The sequence below is a fragment of the Cydia splendana genome, chromosome 5, assembly GCF_910591565.1.
Source record: "Cydia splendana chromosome 5, ilCydSple1.2, whole genome shotgun sequence".
NCBI classification, from domain to species: domain Eukaryota; kingdom Metazoa; phylum Arthropoda; class Insecta; order Lepidoptera; family Tortricidae; genus Cydia; species Cydia splendana.
Window position 1 is genome coordinate 9014780 of NC_085964.1, and position 16145 is coordinate 9030924.

A 16145-nucleotide genomic window follows, 5' to 3' on the forward strand; every position below is an offset into this window, starting at 1 on the left:
CCTACAGATAAAGCAGAAGGGATTTGCTTTTATGACACTGCATGCGGACCAAAAGCTCTATAAAAATCTTATTAAATGAAAATGATACAGTTTTACTTATTCATACAATACGTTCGTAATATCTCGTAAAGTTGCTTCTAGTCGGACCACGCTTTATGATAGCAACAGCTGTTTCATATAAACACCCAACTTTATCTTTTTTTGTTTGACATCAAGATTTAATTGCATGTTTCTGCCCCGTCATTAGCATGGTAATGGGTGTAAAGATTACCGATACCCGGGCCGCGTTGTGTCCAATATTAATGATTTTTTTTATTACATTGGCTTGGAGTAAAACGTTCATTGAAAGCGCACGGCCGCCATTCACGGTGTGATTGACAAATTGCCGCCGAACCCGGCGAGTAGCCGTCACGCCGCCAACAATGATTAACCCCCGACCTTCCGAACCTGAGACACCTTTTTACATTTCTCATGTTGTAACTGGCCGAATAGCACATAGTAGGGGCACAGAACGGTATTATATTGCGTGGCAGGCCATTACAGTAAACATAAATGTAACACCGCACCGCTCAGGACTCATTCGGTTACCTTGAAGGAACAATTGCAAAGCCTGACCTTCACGATCAGCATGCGTAGCAAAAGTATCAGTGGAACGTGTACATATAGGTAGGTATGTAATTAAAAGAACCGGATTACATTACATTACGAACTATCTATTTATTTAGTTTTAGTCAATTGAAACGTATACCTCGTTCGTTCAGACACCAATTCTTTCAGTGTTCTTGATCTTTAACTACGAGCATTCTATCTTGAGAAAGACTCGACATTTAAATTAAATTGTAGCTTCTCACTCTTATAAGACGCTTATTATTAAATAATAACTAGCGTCTTGTTATAGTAAAAAACCGGCCAAGTGCGAGTCGGACTCGCACACGAAGGGTTCCGTACCATTATCTATAAAAACGGTCACCCACCCAAGTACTGACCCCGCCCGACGTTGCTTAACTTCGGTCAAAAATCACGTTTGATGTATGTTCTGTTTTTAGTATTTGTTGTTATAGCGGCAACAGAAATAGGTACATCATCTGTGAAAATTTCTAGACAGCTGAAATTTTCTAACACAGATCACGAGATACAGCCTGCATGGCGACAGAGGGACGGACGGACGGACGGACGGACGGACAGCGGAGTCTTAGTAATAGGGCCCCGTTTTACCCTTTGGGTACGGAACCCTAAAAACTGAGCTGTATCAATTAGGGCAAGGGCCGTGTAGGGCATGAGCAGTTCACGTTTAAGTAGGGTAAGTATAGGTACACTGAATATGTACCTACTATTCAGTTTTTATTCCGTTTCTAGCGTGTAAATTGAAACAGATTTGATTAATCAACAGTTGCAGGTATTGCGATTTGGCGTTTATCGTGAGTAATTCGCGTGTTTAAAAATGCCATGTGCATTCTAAGGAGTTGGTCGCAATAACGCATTGTGGTCGTGCACCGATGCTTGCGTAACAAAGGGGAGCGTGAGAACTTTCTGACTGCATTACTAATGTGACTTTAATTTTTTTTTACTCGCATATTAATTAAATTAATAAAACATTACATGTAGCTCACAGTGCTTTAGTTAAGTTGCGTGGATTTCGTGCGTTGAAATATAAAATGATTTATGTCCATTACATAAAGCAATGAAATAGTTGAAACTCTTTCACACTTGATAATTCACGCTGGATAAAAAAATCGCGAAAAACAGCATTCCAAATATTCGTATGAACATTGAACATGATATGAAATATAATTAACGAAGTAAAATTATGCATGTGTATCTTTTATAAAATTGATATAAGTAACGTGTGCATTGCATTAGAAAAGGTTACTTATATACTTATACTTATATACCTACAACAATTATATATAATTGTTGTAGGTATATAAGTATAAATACCCTTCCTTTTTTATCTCTAGTATCTACATTATTTTTATTTTATAAAGTTATAGAAGTCAGTAGGTACGCCTCAGACTGCATAATAAATTTCTCAGTTTACGTTATTCTCAGAAGTAGTAAAAGGTATTCGAATGAATTGATTTGTCGTGTGCTAATAATTTTAATAGCACTTCACTCTATAAAGATCGCAAGCGCTCGTGCGGAAAAACTGTCACGAGAAAATAAAAGTTGCAGTTTTACGATGAGCACTGGAAAAAACGATATTTTACCTGACAAAAATAATAAATGATTTATTTCAACTATCCAAGCGCATCGTTTCAGTGTTTTATCTAGCTCTGTTGATGTATCTAGCGTGAGTTAGTAATGAGTAAATTTCACGCTGTAATTGGCGTAAAGGACAGTTGTTGACTTGATAAGTACTGTTTTGACAGTTGTTTATGTTTAGCTACCGAATATACTACATAAACATTACACGTACAGTCGAAAGCATGCCAATGCGTGACTTTGTATAAAAATTGCTTACAAAGTGACCCGTTTTAATTGTCCTTTATATGAAATTAAAATTACAAAATTCTCAAAATCCCAAACTTAATCTGATGAGGTATCAGCAGGGCAGGAACAATAGTTTCCATTTTCTCGAAGAAGAAAGTAAAATAATATTATGTATATTAATAATAGAGAAGAACTTTTACATCCGTAATCCGATATAGAACTCAACAGGCGTTTCCTATCCCAACTGGCTACTATTTCCATTGCTTGCATTGAAAATGAGCTCAGACAAACCTTTATAACTGAGAGCTCCAGTTTCTTCATAGCTGCAAAGCACGACATACCTAGACTGGTTTGCTATAGGCGCACTTTCGCCTGCGGTTGGTACTATGGGAATAACAACCCTGAACAACGCACAAGTACACCGGCTCCCATGAGACGTCAGCCAGGTTGATGCGAGATATGAAATGGAATGAAATTGCGAGCACATAAGGGCAGTCGTTCGCGGGCTGAATAATGAAGGATCCCGTTGTGCACAAGCGGAGGTCACGTAACCGCGGCCGCGCAACAGTTCGACGCCCCAACACACTGGCAACATGCACAACTCGTATCATCCTTAACACGATGTAATAGGATCCATTTTAGACGCGAGTTATCTAGCATATGCAATCCTACACTAAAACAGGCGCCGCTTCCCGTTTCGAATGAAAGTCACCGGCTTACCACAAAATTTAATTCGAATTAAATTGCTAATTACGGCATATCATGAATATTGAAGGAGAAAGTATTTTGTAATGCACTGGCTGAGGTTAATCGAGCGCTGCACCTGCATGTGGTTAACAACAATACATACATGTAAGCAGAACATTGTAATTTGAAGCACGATTTAGAAATAATTTACCGGTTTAAGTACTTAGGTGAGTGGTTATAAAAGTTAGGTTAGGAGGCAGGTGTTGGTTCACATTGGCACCGCCATTGTTGGCGTGTTGTTTTTGCCCAAGCGGCACTCCATCTTCGTCTCTGATCGTTAGAGGTACAAAAAGAACAAAAACTGCCCAGTAATTATCTTGGTGCAACGATGGGTTCGATTGTTTATTGCCTTCCCCGCCGGATGCTTCCATTCCGTTCACTTCGTATTCTTGTTTCCTTTTAAGATGCTGATGGTTATCATTAAGCTCCGTAATCGTAACTATTTTAGGAAATCTTGGAGCGCATTTTTAACGGGAACATTCCTCTCATAATCCAGAATACCTACTAGAGACAATTAAATGTGTTTTTGTCCTTTATTTAGTTATTTCTACGTGAACTTAATTCTAAAATAAAATAGTATTAGCTTATTGCTAAAAAAAATGCTTGCTACGATAGAATGAACCTAGCATTTTATTTAGTAATGTTTCTGTTGTCCTTTCATATCGGTTTCTTTAACACTATAATCGTATGGTCTGTCATGATTTTCATGAATAGCTTTTATTCACATGATACTACGTGAGACATTAAATCTATTGGAATAAGTATCTGTATATTGGAAAGTCTTTTCTCCACAACAAGATTTACAGCGTTAAGAGGCTACGGCATCTGGTTACACTTTCTAAAGAAACCCTCCTGGACTGCCACGTCCGCGACCTCATCCACGTCGGTTCAGGTTGTCAACTGTCAACTGTGTAATCTGACACTTAGAACATTGCAAAATATCTTTATAGCTGAGAAAGTGCCTCGAAGTGCACCTGAAGGTTATTCAAGAGATGGACTCTAGCAGCAATTTGATACTTTGACATTCTTATTCAAAGTAATTTTCTAGCGGTGTTGTTATTTTTTAACTAGTAGTAGGTATGCTAGAATAAAATGTTGTAAACCAATTGGTACCGTGCCTACCTAGGTTATCTACTTTAAAAAGTTGGACTTTGAATTGCACTTGATAAAATTGTACCTTCGTAAGTATTTAGATTTCACAGTAGGACACAGTAGGAACTTCTAATCAAATAGGCAGTAACACGTAGCTTGTGTTGCAGTTTGCAGTTGATCTGCCCAATGCACTCGGCCACTCGCCGTCAGTCTTTGGTCGGGGTGTCGATAAGCGGCCCACTTGCTGTGCGTCCCAGTCTCTGTCACGACTACTCGCACTTTCTCCTGCACGATTGCCCTATTTAGCACTTACGAAAGACAAATCAAACTTTCATCACAATTAGAAACGAATGATATGCATTCATTCCTACCAATGACTAATGTATGCCTGAAGCGACAAGTTAAAATACAATACACTTTAGATTTCCATAGAAGCACTGAAACAAAAGCAAGCGTCTATAAAGGGAAATAATAAGTTACAAATTATTTTCAGGAAACAGGACACATGTTTTATCGTGGCAGGCTCGTTCTAAACTCGGACGAATGAAACGTGTAACGTAGTGTTTGTTATTGGATTCGGCTGACGCCTCCGGGGACAGTTTTATCTTCAAAGATAACCAGATCCAGAGGGCGTTGACCTGTTAGGTGGGAACAAATTCATAGTTGCACTGGTTAAAGGGCCTATTTGACTTCATAAATTTCATAATACCAGGTCGTGACGTGGCGACCATACTTATCTACTACTAACTATATGAGAAAAGTATATCAGTCATTATGCGAGAGACGAGTTGTCAATTTTATTATCATAATATTTACCTGTGTTCAATTCGATGCACTCACAATTATCTAATTATTATGTACTTTTTTTTACGAGTGCCTATTCTGTTGCGAGATGGTGAATTGTCCTGTACTGAATGTATCGTTACATTGAACTATCAAGTCTCGGTTCGAATGGAGTACGCACTTGTAGCTCGCACATGCAGGGTATGCATTTGACATGCAGTCATGCACAAGCGGGGGCCGGGGTGCATCCTCCCTGGCTATGCCATGTGTAATTATGTGTTATTCGCTCGCTTGTTACTCTTACACTGCTCCACCACATAGTTAACTAACTACACATTTATTAACTAAGGTTTTTGCGACCTATTCGCATGAGAACACTTGCGCTTTCGCCCGATAACTAATTACTGTTGTACAACATATGGCGCATTATTTCACGCTCGGAGTGACCGATATCTTTCCGGTGCAGCTAGCGGTTAACCCGTCGGGTTGTTGCTAAGGAGAAACACACGATTTTGACATTTTTAGCCGCGCTGCGCCGCATTTTGCATCACTGCTTTGAAATGCCGCGCTCGTGTCGCAATGTTGCTTATATTGTAACTCTAACCTAATCCTTTTATAGAAAGCTGTTAGCTTACAGCGACCTGAAAAAAGCCGAACAAATGTTATGAAATTTTAAATCCCGTCGCGCGTACAGCTATTCAGAATCCCTGTGGTTTTATGCAGTATAAAACATTTATTGCAACGATTACGATGATAAAAATAATAAAGCTCAAAGTATGTTTCAATCCCGTAGTTTCAATTAGTCTCGGGTGATTCAAATACCTTACCTACACGACGACACAATATTTGACACTTAGCTTTATAAATAAAGCGTTGGTTAATACTAGTGATGTGCCGAGAGTAAAATACCATTACCGGTATTTTACCATTTGGGAATATTACCAGTAAATTACCATTCTTCCCGGTAATATTCCCAAAAGCGGGTAATATACTTGTACTTGAACGCTTACGTTATAAATGAATTAATTTAATTTAAAATATGTAGAAATGGCTTAATTATGTCACTAAATAAAATAAATAAAATAAATAAAATAAATAAAATAAATAAAATAAATAAAATAAATAAAATAAATAAAATAAATAAAATAAATAAAATAAATAAAATAAATAAAATAAATAAAATAAATAAAATAAATAAAATAAATAAAATAAATAAAATAAATAAAATAAATAAAATAAATAAAATAAATAAAATAAATAAAATAAATAAAATAAATAAAATAAATAAAATAAATAAAATAAATAAAATAAATAAAATAAATAAAATAAATAAAATAAATAAAATAAATAAAATAAATAAAATAAATAAAATAAATAAAATAAATAAAATAAATAAAATAAATAAAATAAATAAAATAAATAAAATAAATAAAATAAATAAAATAAATAAAATAAATAAAATAAATAAAATAAATAAAATAAATAAAATAAATAAAATAAATAAAATAAATAAAATAAATAAAATAAATAAAATAAATAAAATAAATAAAATAAATAAAATAAATAAAATAAATAAGATAAATAAGATAAAAAAAAAAATAAAAAAAAAAATAAAAAAAAAAAGAAATATACACGCTCAAAATAAGAATATAATTATATCATTTAAGCTATAAAAAATTACCACTTAACGTATAAAAATGTCATTGTACTACACCTTACCTACTCATAAAAATGCGATGATTATTATTAAATCAATCTGATTTTTACATTTTCGTTTTAGTTTTACTAAAAATCTAGTATTATTCATTGAGTGGTTTTGACTGGAACTGGTTTTGACTATGCCCACTTGCCCAGACAAGGGGAATACTTCCTAGTAATATTGGTAAAATACCGAGTAACATTGGGAAAATTACCAGTAGTTTTGGGAATTTACTAGAAAAGTAAACCTATGTTGATTTTTTGCACTTCGTATCATGCATTTGTTGACAAGTAGTGATTTAATGTAAAACAACTTATGTTGAGATTTACTTAATTTGAATATTACCGTAAATTACTGATTCTGGGTAATCTTACCGGTAACATTACTGGGTATTTTACCACCTTGGGTATTTTACCGGTAACGGCACATCACTAGTTAATACTCAACGTACCTACCTAATAATATTTGTCAGATTTTGTAAGTAAAATCTGCTTTATTGTATAATAATTCATATAGCAAGTTATTAGCATGAGGTAATGCCATGTGATGTTAAATCAACAAGTTTGCTGTGTGGGTACTAACAATTGACATGCTTATTAATTCCAGATGCGTCTGTTTTTAATGGCGTCAAGTAGTCCATAAAAAGATTAAGCTGACTGTACATAACGGGACGATAAAGATTGGTGGCGGCACCGTCCCTCGGCCATTTGCGGCGAACGATCGAAGGCATAGTTTTTACATTGCACATCGGCATGTTACATCGCGAACACAATAATCGTAAAAGTCCCCTTGTCAAGAAGTGCGCGAACTGTCCGCGCGGTGATAAAGGAAAATGCATTACTTCCCCTCGGAGGGCGAGTGAGAAGTTTTCCTCAAAGCAGCCCTTCAAAATGGCGGCGCAGGTCATTAATGCTCGGCCCAGGCGCTTCCTAAATTTAAAAGCCACTTCCAACTTAGTTACTACCTACCGGGCAACTGCAACGTACCTAGAGACACAAACCAGAATCAGTAGAAAGGCTCTCGTGAAGTAATTACATCCAGGTTGCCTCACAAAAGCTGACGCAAAAAGTATCGAATTACTAAATGGAGGCATCTATGCGTAAATTTATACATAGGTATATTGTTTTATATACCTACAGTTTCATAGTTTCATATGGCATGAGTGCGTTCACACGATAAGGATATCATTCTTTCAGTCTTTTTCCATATATCGTGTTTATCAAAAATATCGTATGTTTTTTTTTTTTGTTCAATATAACGGCCAAATATGTTTGTGCAATAATAATCAGCCGAGTGCGCTTATTCCGTCCGTAATCCAATCGGATGGACAACGAGCACAATTGAAATCGAGAGCAATTTGTCAACAATTAAAACAACCCGCTTTATTCTTATTTACTAAACGAAGATAGAATTTGTTTAATTTATGAGCTAGTTTTTATATTAGGTATTTGTAGCATAGGTACCTATTATATTATATGTTTAAAAAAGTATTTTTTGTAGACTATGCAAATCTTTTAGGAATAGGAACATGACTAACCCAAAACTTGTTTCAAGATGAATCACCACCAGCCTACTCACCTATACCTACGGCCAACCTAGCCATAGCTTTATCACTTATTCAGATCGCTCGGACTTTACTCAGTTTAGTTTATGCAAGTTTTACGGAGAAAGCAAAACATACATAAATCGTATGTGATCTGTCCCCGCTGTTTCGGCAACTCGGAGGCTATATATCGCGAAGGGCGCACCGACCGGACGTGGGTCCAATGTCACAGTTGTTGATACCTTCCATATTCTATTCCATTCTTTACATCAAATGGTTCTTTGGGGTTCCATAATGGACTATAAAAGCATTATCTTGTGTTTAAATTGAAATACACCCAAGAGCGATGAAAACGGGTCACTTAGTTAGAAATGTTCTATGTTATAAAAATTATGATACTTATTTTTAACATAGGTACTTATAACGCGTTTTGAACTTTTCTCCATTCAGGCCAAAAATGTATTTAATTAAAATTATGAAATGCTATTGTAAATCGAAACACTTCAAGCTTAATACGCGGGCGTAAGTTCAAGCGTGACTAAAGAATTGGCGCTGGAACACCTGCAAACGATTGTAATAAATAAGTCTAAGGAACTAAGTGCCCTAGACTTCTTCCAAAAGATTTAACGGCGAAATTCTCACCTTAGAATGAGGCGATTCCCGTGTATAGGGTTGTTACACTTACTTATTCCTTAAAAAGCTCTGGGACAACCGTTCGCCTCGAGGAATCCAATGTAAGCGTGAACACTTACTAGGTATAGTTGTTAAGGATATAGGAATAGAATTTTAAATGGTTTGTTGAAAGGCGATGTGAATATACGGCAAGATATCGGGGAGGCCTCCATCAGTTTGGGCAGAGGGCGCGGGACGTGACGAGTTTTTATGATGAAGACAATCAAGTCCCTGAATGCGTCCCGTTCAGACGGTTTCTCATTGCTTCTTAGGCGTAGGCAAGTCAAAAGCTCCTCTGACCATCGTAACTGTAACTTCTAAATCAGTAGCTATTACTATACGTAGTCAGAGAAAGCACTTTTACTGGTTCACTATGATAGTTAGACTAGTCTGCATTTTATAAGCAATTTTAATAGCATTGGAGCGGTTTGGCGGGTGCAGAATACATGTAAGCTGCTTAGAGGTCCTAACAAGGTTAGCAAACACTACATTCAGGCTGACTGGAATTTATTGAATGCTATTAAAGTGGGCCAGTACGACATAATATATGTCTTTGAATATATTGCCTTAGTTTTTCATATGATACCATCTTGAAAATATACTCGTATCGTACCGTGTACCTATTCGTGCGCCAGTCTTAAGGTAAAATAAGATTCTAGATATCTGTGATAATATATATTTGTAATACGCTTTATTTAAAAAAAACACAGTAAACAATGTTTAAAAATAGTGGTACCTACATGAATGTACGTATAAGTTAGTTTAACTCGACCACAACAATATAATATGTATATTCACATCAGTCACATTCACAATTGAGGGTACTTACAGTTTCCCATCAGAATGTTACAAATTTGTCTCAGAAAGTGCGGCAATACCGTTTCCTTTCCAAAACGTAGGCAATAATGGCACCTTTTCAAAACTTTTATTGGGAATTTTTCATCTCACACGAATAACAGGAAGCTCCCGTTGATTGAGATGTCCCATTTTGTTACAGCGTTTTTCGTTTCTTTTTTTGGATTATTTTATAAATCATAATTTCTAGTTGCTTATACTTTTATCACTATTCTTTGCGTTTTATCGTTTTGCCAAACAAATTTTAGGGGCGGCGGCGGCGGCTCGTAAAAATGAAATCCAGTGTTACAGGATGTCATTGCAACGGCTTAACAAGCACCGGGGACAGATTCCAATTTTAGAGATATACTTAATCTTGATCTCGCTTTCACTTATAATTATATTGTTGCGATATATATTTTTTAAATTGGAATGCACCTACATCAGTTACGTGTAGTCGAATACAAAGCGCATGTTCCTATTTCGTTATAAATACTTGTTATGGATCTCGAGGTTCTTTTGGTTTACATACGAGTATGTGCTCTACCTGTCACGGAAATGAGAAGTGCTGGGCTAAGCGTATCTGTATTATTATATTAAATGAAATTAATACGATAATGACATGAGGCTAAAATTAATGTTTAATGAGGCTTTTCGCCAAATCGAGGGGTGAGCGGTCAAACCCGTTAAGTCAGCTAATGGGTTTTTGAAATTAGAACTTAAATGGGTTTTTGAAATTAGTGACGTGCGTGAAGTTCTTATTTAAATGAAAAAAATATCTTAACTGTTGTTTTAAATTATAAAACTGCATAATACTATTTGCTATGTACGTCAAGTAGAATGCACTACTTATATTGGCTGCCTCATAACCTACATGTTTACTGCAACATCCAACAATTTGATCAGTAAAATCGTTGCTCAACCATGCGCCATGCGCCGGCTCAGCCAAGAGAGCCAAATAAATGGGTTAATGTGCGCGCATCGATAAAACTGTCACAAGCACTGACAATATCCTGCATAGTAAGTCAAGGGAAAAAATAATTAAATAGCGATCACATGTCTTTTTATTAATATTTTGTTTTGTTTCATTTGTTTAATTGAAGGAAACAATGTGAGCAACTAAAATTTGGCTCTACCATGACATATGTTATGTACTCGTATTTGATTTAGGACATTCATAAACTGTTTGCTAATAATGAATTGTATGGCTACTATCCCATTACTACAATCTAATTTAATCATGAGGCCAATCTAACTTTTTTAAATTCCACCTTAATTTGACTTTAGGCACGAGGAGTACCTATTAAAGTATAGTAAAGTACTTATACGCATTTATGTGATTCTAGTTGAATCCGTGTACTGTGTCCTATTTCATTTTCCTATAATGAGTTACGTTATATAGATTATTTATGATAGTATAATGAAAGACTATTAAGAATTACCTACTACCTATGAATTGATACAAAGATACTCGTCGTCGTTAAAATTTTCATGAACCGATCCTAGCACTGCCATAATTACGTTAATTGTCACAACAAAAACAAATAATCTCTGCGCCCTATTTGCGGGCATGCCAACTCTGCCTCTGGTGAAATTATAGAATATTTTCTTAATTGGATGTCGGTCGTGTTAATAAATCCCGTTATATTAAAGCGGCCACGTGCTGCAGCGTGCAGCTATCCAGTAGCCCCCATTTTATATTCCACTGGCCTCATGCCATCAAGTAATGAAACAATCGTTACTAAGACAGTCGGGGAGTTATTGCTCAGCTTATTAAAGTTTTGGCATGCTACTTGGCGTGTTTTACCGGCCGACATAAAAGTTTCAAATTATACGAATCGATTCGATTTAAAATGTTGGTAAAGTTAGAATTATTAACAAGCGCGGTAAGAGCGTGCGACTTTCAGTCCGGAGATCACGGGTTCAAACCTCGGCTCGTACCAATGAGTTTTTCTGAACTTATGTACAAAATATTATTTGATATTTACCAGTTGCTTTTCGGTGAAGGAAAATATCCCGAGGAAACCGAACTAATCCCAGTAAGGTCTAATAGTTTCCCCTCTGGGATGGAAGGTCAGATGGCAGTCGCTTTCTTAAAAATGAGTGCCTACGTCAATTCTTGGGATTAGATGTCAAGCGGACCCCAGGCTCCAATGAGCCGCAGTAAAATGCCGGGATAACGCGAGGAAAAAGGGGGTAAAGTTATAATTATTATATTTTAATATTACTTTACAACAGGCAAACTTAGCACTAAAAATTAAAAATCATTCGACTTGATTGCATCAGCTTAACTAACCTAGTAAGCTTGAAATACTTTACAGAATATAAAACTCTTTTTTTACTCTCGCCTAAAGACTTAGTAAATTAAAGGTTTAACTTACATTTAAACGGTTTGTGTAAACTATGAACCAATTAAACGAGGATTTCTCGTACGGCGCGCCCGTCGAGCTAGTTGCGTCCGTTTACCCGGGTCCCGGGCGCGTTTAACGCGGCGTATTCTGCGTTCTCAAAGGAAATTTTCCGCTTATCATCCTTGACACAGTTGTAAACTCCAGGCGACGGGATCCCACCGCACACAGGCTATCAAATATAAATACAGGGTGGCGTAAACGCTAAAAATGTCTTAGAAATAAACCTCGATGTTATAAGCGGCTCATCGCATATTTAGGTTAGTCTCAGAAATTAGTTTTCTTTTTCTAAGTAGTGTTAGGTAAGTCTAGGCTGTCTAGATAGTTGTTTGATAGACAAAGCATTGATTTAGAGAAGCAAGTTTTTCTGATTTCGTAATTAGTTAGATCGAGAAAGTTTTTATAATATCGTGTTCTGTACTTCTTATAAACTTATACTTACTTTGGAACTACAAAACATTTTTATTCCATTAAAAGAAACTAGTTTTACTTCTAAGGAATAAAAGGAAAATTATGACGCAAGTTAACGAATAGAGTGGACATGGAATTTCCGCGTCATGTCTCATTCATAATAATTTGGCATTTGGCTAGTCGGTGACTGATGACAGATATTGATGAGGTCCAGCTTGCCGCAGCCTCCCTTCCCGTCCAATATTTGTAAGTCTCATACGCACCACGCCGGGCTAATGGGCTGGGAGTTTTATTTATGTGACAGCCTCATAAAGACGAGCCGACGATAATATGATCGGAATTAATGGGCGTATTTGGTAACTTTCTTTCTTCTTAACTGATTTGAACTTACTTCCGAATTCACTTGCGTTTATTTATAACCGCCTCCTCAAAAAAGAACTCGAAATGGCACACAACAAGTAGATACCTAGGTATCTAATGATATCTTTCGAGTCGATCAATAACTAGTTCAGTTTCTGGACGCGTATCGATCAGCGTATTAAAAGCTAAGGTCATAAAAATACAATGACGTAAAAAAATATCTTCTTTCTCGTCAACGATGTCGCCATAAAATTGTCAACGATGTCGCCATGACGGCAGAATTTAACGTACCCTTAAGTACATAACATTATTTTAACTTTAAGTTATCTCGTTTCCTCGAAGGTCTCTCGATGTCAGCGAAAATTTCGACCCTCGGAGTTGCGAACACGAAATAATCTGGAAGAGGCCGGTAACAATGACACAATTAACGTGATCTGAAGCGGTTTAACTCTTGAGCACCAGCCATATAATGGATCTATTGTTGAGAAGAGGAATTGGTTAAGAGGTTCGGAAAAATGTTGGTAGACTAGGGTTGATTTAGAGGGTGCGCGAACTCGCATGCGATTTTAGTTACAATGTGGACTGTTGATTACGTCCAATTCAACCGACCGATCAAATCCCGCAATGTAATGAAACTCGCATGCGAGTTCTCGCATCGTCTAAATGGGCTCTTGATCAAGAAAAGTCTGCACAGATTTTGACAGCACACGCAGTGCCAGTGCCAGTGTTATTTATCGAACGAGCGAGCGAAGCGAACGAAGTTCTTACATTCGACTTGGGACACGCGGCTGACTAGGGGCACGTCCCGGCATTTCGATGTTTTTAAGCTGAACTATCAGAGGATAGTTTGATACTCAAGAACTTAAGTAAATTTGTTCTAATTTAAATGAAATTGGGTAAACGTGTAGTTGAGAGCATTATATTTTAGTCATTAAATTATGAGCAGGCTCGATCAAGGGGTTAGTGAGATAGAAGAGCCTAGAAAGCCAAAAAGCTATTTTTGAGGGGTCTTGCTATTCTGATCATCTTTTTGCAAGAAAGTATGGTCGAGTTTGGTATCAAATGAAAGTGCTCGGCTTGCACTTTTATAATATCTTTTTTAAATTTTCCATTTTGAAATAATTAGTAAGATAAAAATAAACATAATATAGGTATTTGACATTTGACAGAAAATATTTCGGCTTACCACAGATACAGTACCTATCAGTTAAGGACTCCACAGACCTTGTAATATATCCACGCGATTTTTGATCCATTGCCGCCTATAGTGGGACATAAAATAGTAGAAATTAAATAAAATGGAACTCTAAAATTTCCATACTATAGTCGGTCAAACAAGTTTGTCAGTAGAAAAAGGCGCGATATTCAAATTTTCTACATTTTTAGCCGCTTTTTTCTACTGACGGAAATGGCTTGACAGACTATAAATTGTTGGCATGTGTAAGCATTTGTGACGTCCTACGGTCAAAGGTACCTTATGGCGGGTATGGAGTTATGCATACCCCAGTAATCTACAATAAATAAGCTATCGATAACATAAAAGATCAACCTTCTAGGTTGCGTAGTTACAGAGATATGATTTTTTGAAAATAATGTTGTGAAATGAGCAACTTTACGATAGAGAAGTTTTAAGTTTAGCCGCCTAAAAAACTATGTTCCTGAAGTAAGTTACATAGTTGACTACAAATAATAATACCTTATATATCTGAGATTAAAAAAATATTGCGACTTGTTCTGTAATGCAAATAGAAACTTTTGATATCGACTGATTTATGTGTATACTAACCAATCTCTTGAAAATAAAGTTTTATTTCATTTTCACGAGTGATTGCAATGAGCTCGCAAGATTTCAATTTTATCTATTAGAAAACGACACTGACAGACAGTTTAAGCAAAAAACAATACCGATTTAGAGGTGAAAATGTATTTTCTGACTTTTTCATATAAAATCACAAAATTGAATATTTTTACTTTTAATGTGACACACAATCAATTTTTCTGAGCACATATGAAAGAAATTCTGTCATTCAAATGAAATAAATCCTAAAACCCCAACTAAATACTATATTTAACCCCTTATGCCACTTTAAACTTACATAACAATAACAGTATTTGCTCCATACATTTACGAAAAGGTACCTTATGGAAATAAATCTAATAATACATCACTACAAAATATCAATCATATTACAGTTTATCTTTTATGAATAGAAAATATTAATTTACATTAAACTGCCCCAAATTTAATTAGTTCTTCGTCATAATAATCTTAAAAAAGACCAATAATTTGTATGTAATGAAAAGGTACCTTGTGGTCAAGTTACATGATGAGGCATGATGATGGTGGAACAGTTAGGATAAACTAATAATATTTTGGTAATGGTATAAATCGTCTATTTCTTATCAATAATATATTTCGGTTGCTATTGAAGATGAGCGGCATTGAGGTTCAATGACCTCAGATATTCCATAAGGTAATGCGTCGGGTATTGGCATTTTTCAGCAAACCAATGGCTGATTTACTGCATGCGACCAAACCAAATGAAGATCATTCTAGTTAAGAAAGACTTGACGAGAGTAACTTTGGTATAATAGCAGTCTACTTGGATTTGTGATGTCGGTCAATGTACGGTTATAATATTTGCGAGGCGCCCCAACCAGAACTGAAATTATCAAATTAGTTTTGCAGAATGCTAATACAGTTCTCTACCAAACTTCTTTTCCCGTATTGACTAGTTTTTTTGGGAATTTTCAATCTTTTTTCCATAAGGTACCTTTTCTACTAAACTCTGAGACGACATTACTAGGCTTATAACTAACTTATAACAAAAATAAAAACAGGTAAACAAACGTTACGCATTGAGGTTTCAGATAACACAATTAAAAAAAATGTAGCATTTTTTCACCTCTTTACAAAACATTTAATATCTCCGAAACTAGAAACCCTCACAAGGTACCTTTTCCCGTGGAACGTCACATTTGACGTCAAAAATGTGTCAGCTACGTAGAAAATGGCGCCCTCATTTATTAACCGACATCCAAATCTCAAACGGAGGAGATCTCCGTCATTACTGGACCGATTTTGAAAATTATTTTTTTGATTGTATGTATAATATGCATACAGATTGGTCCCGTTTTTGTCAAAACCCAGTTCTGATAATGGGAC

General features: G+C 35.9%; 1 protein-coding gene across 2 annotated transcripts in view; it reads left to right on the top strand.

Annotated features, from left to right (window-relative positions):
* LOC134790652 (uncharacterized) overlaps positions 1–16145 on the top strand; it is a 268621-nt gene that overhangs the window by 86904 nt on the left and 165572 nt on the right. The gene's annotated exons all lie outside the window — the stretch shown is intronic.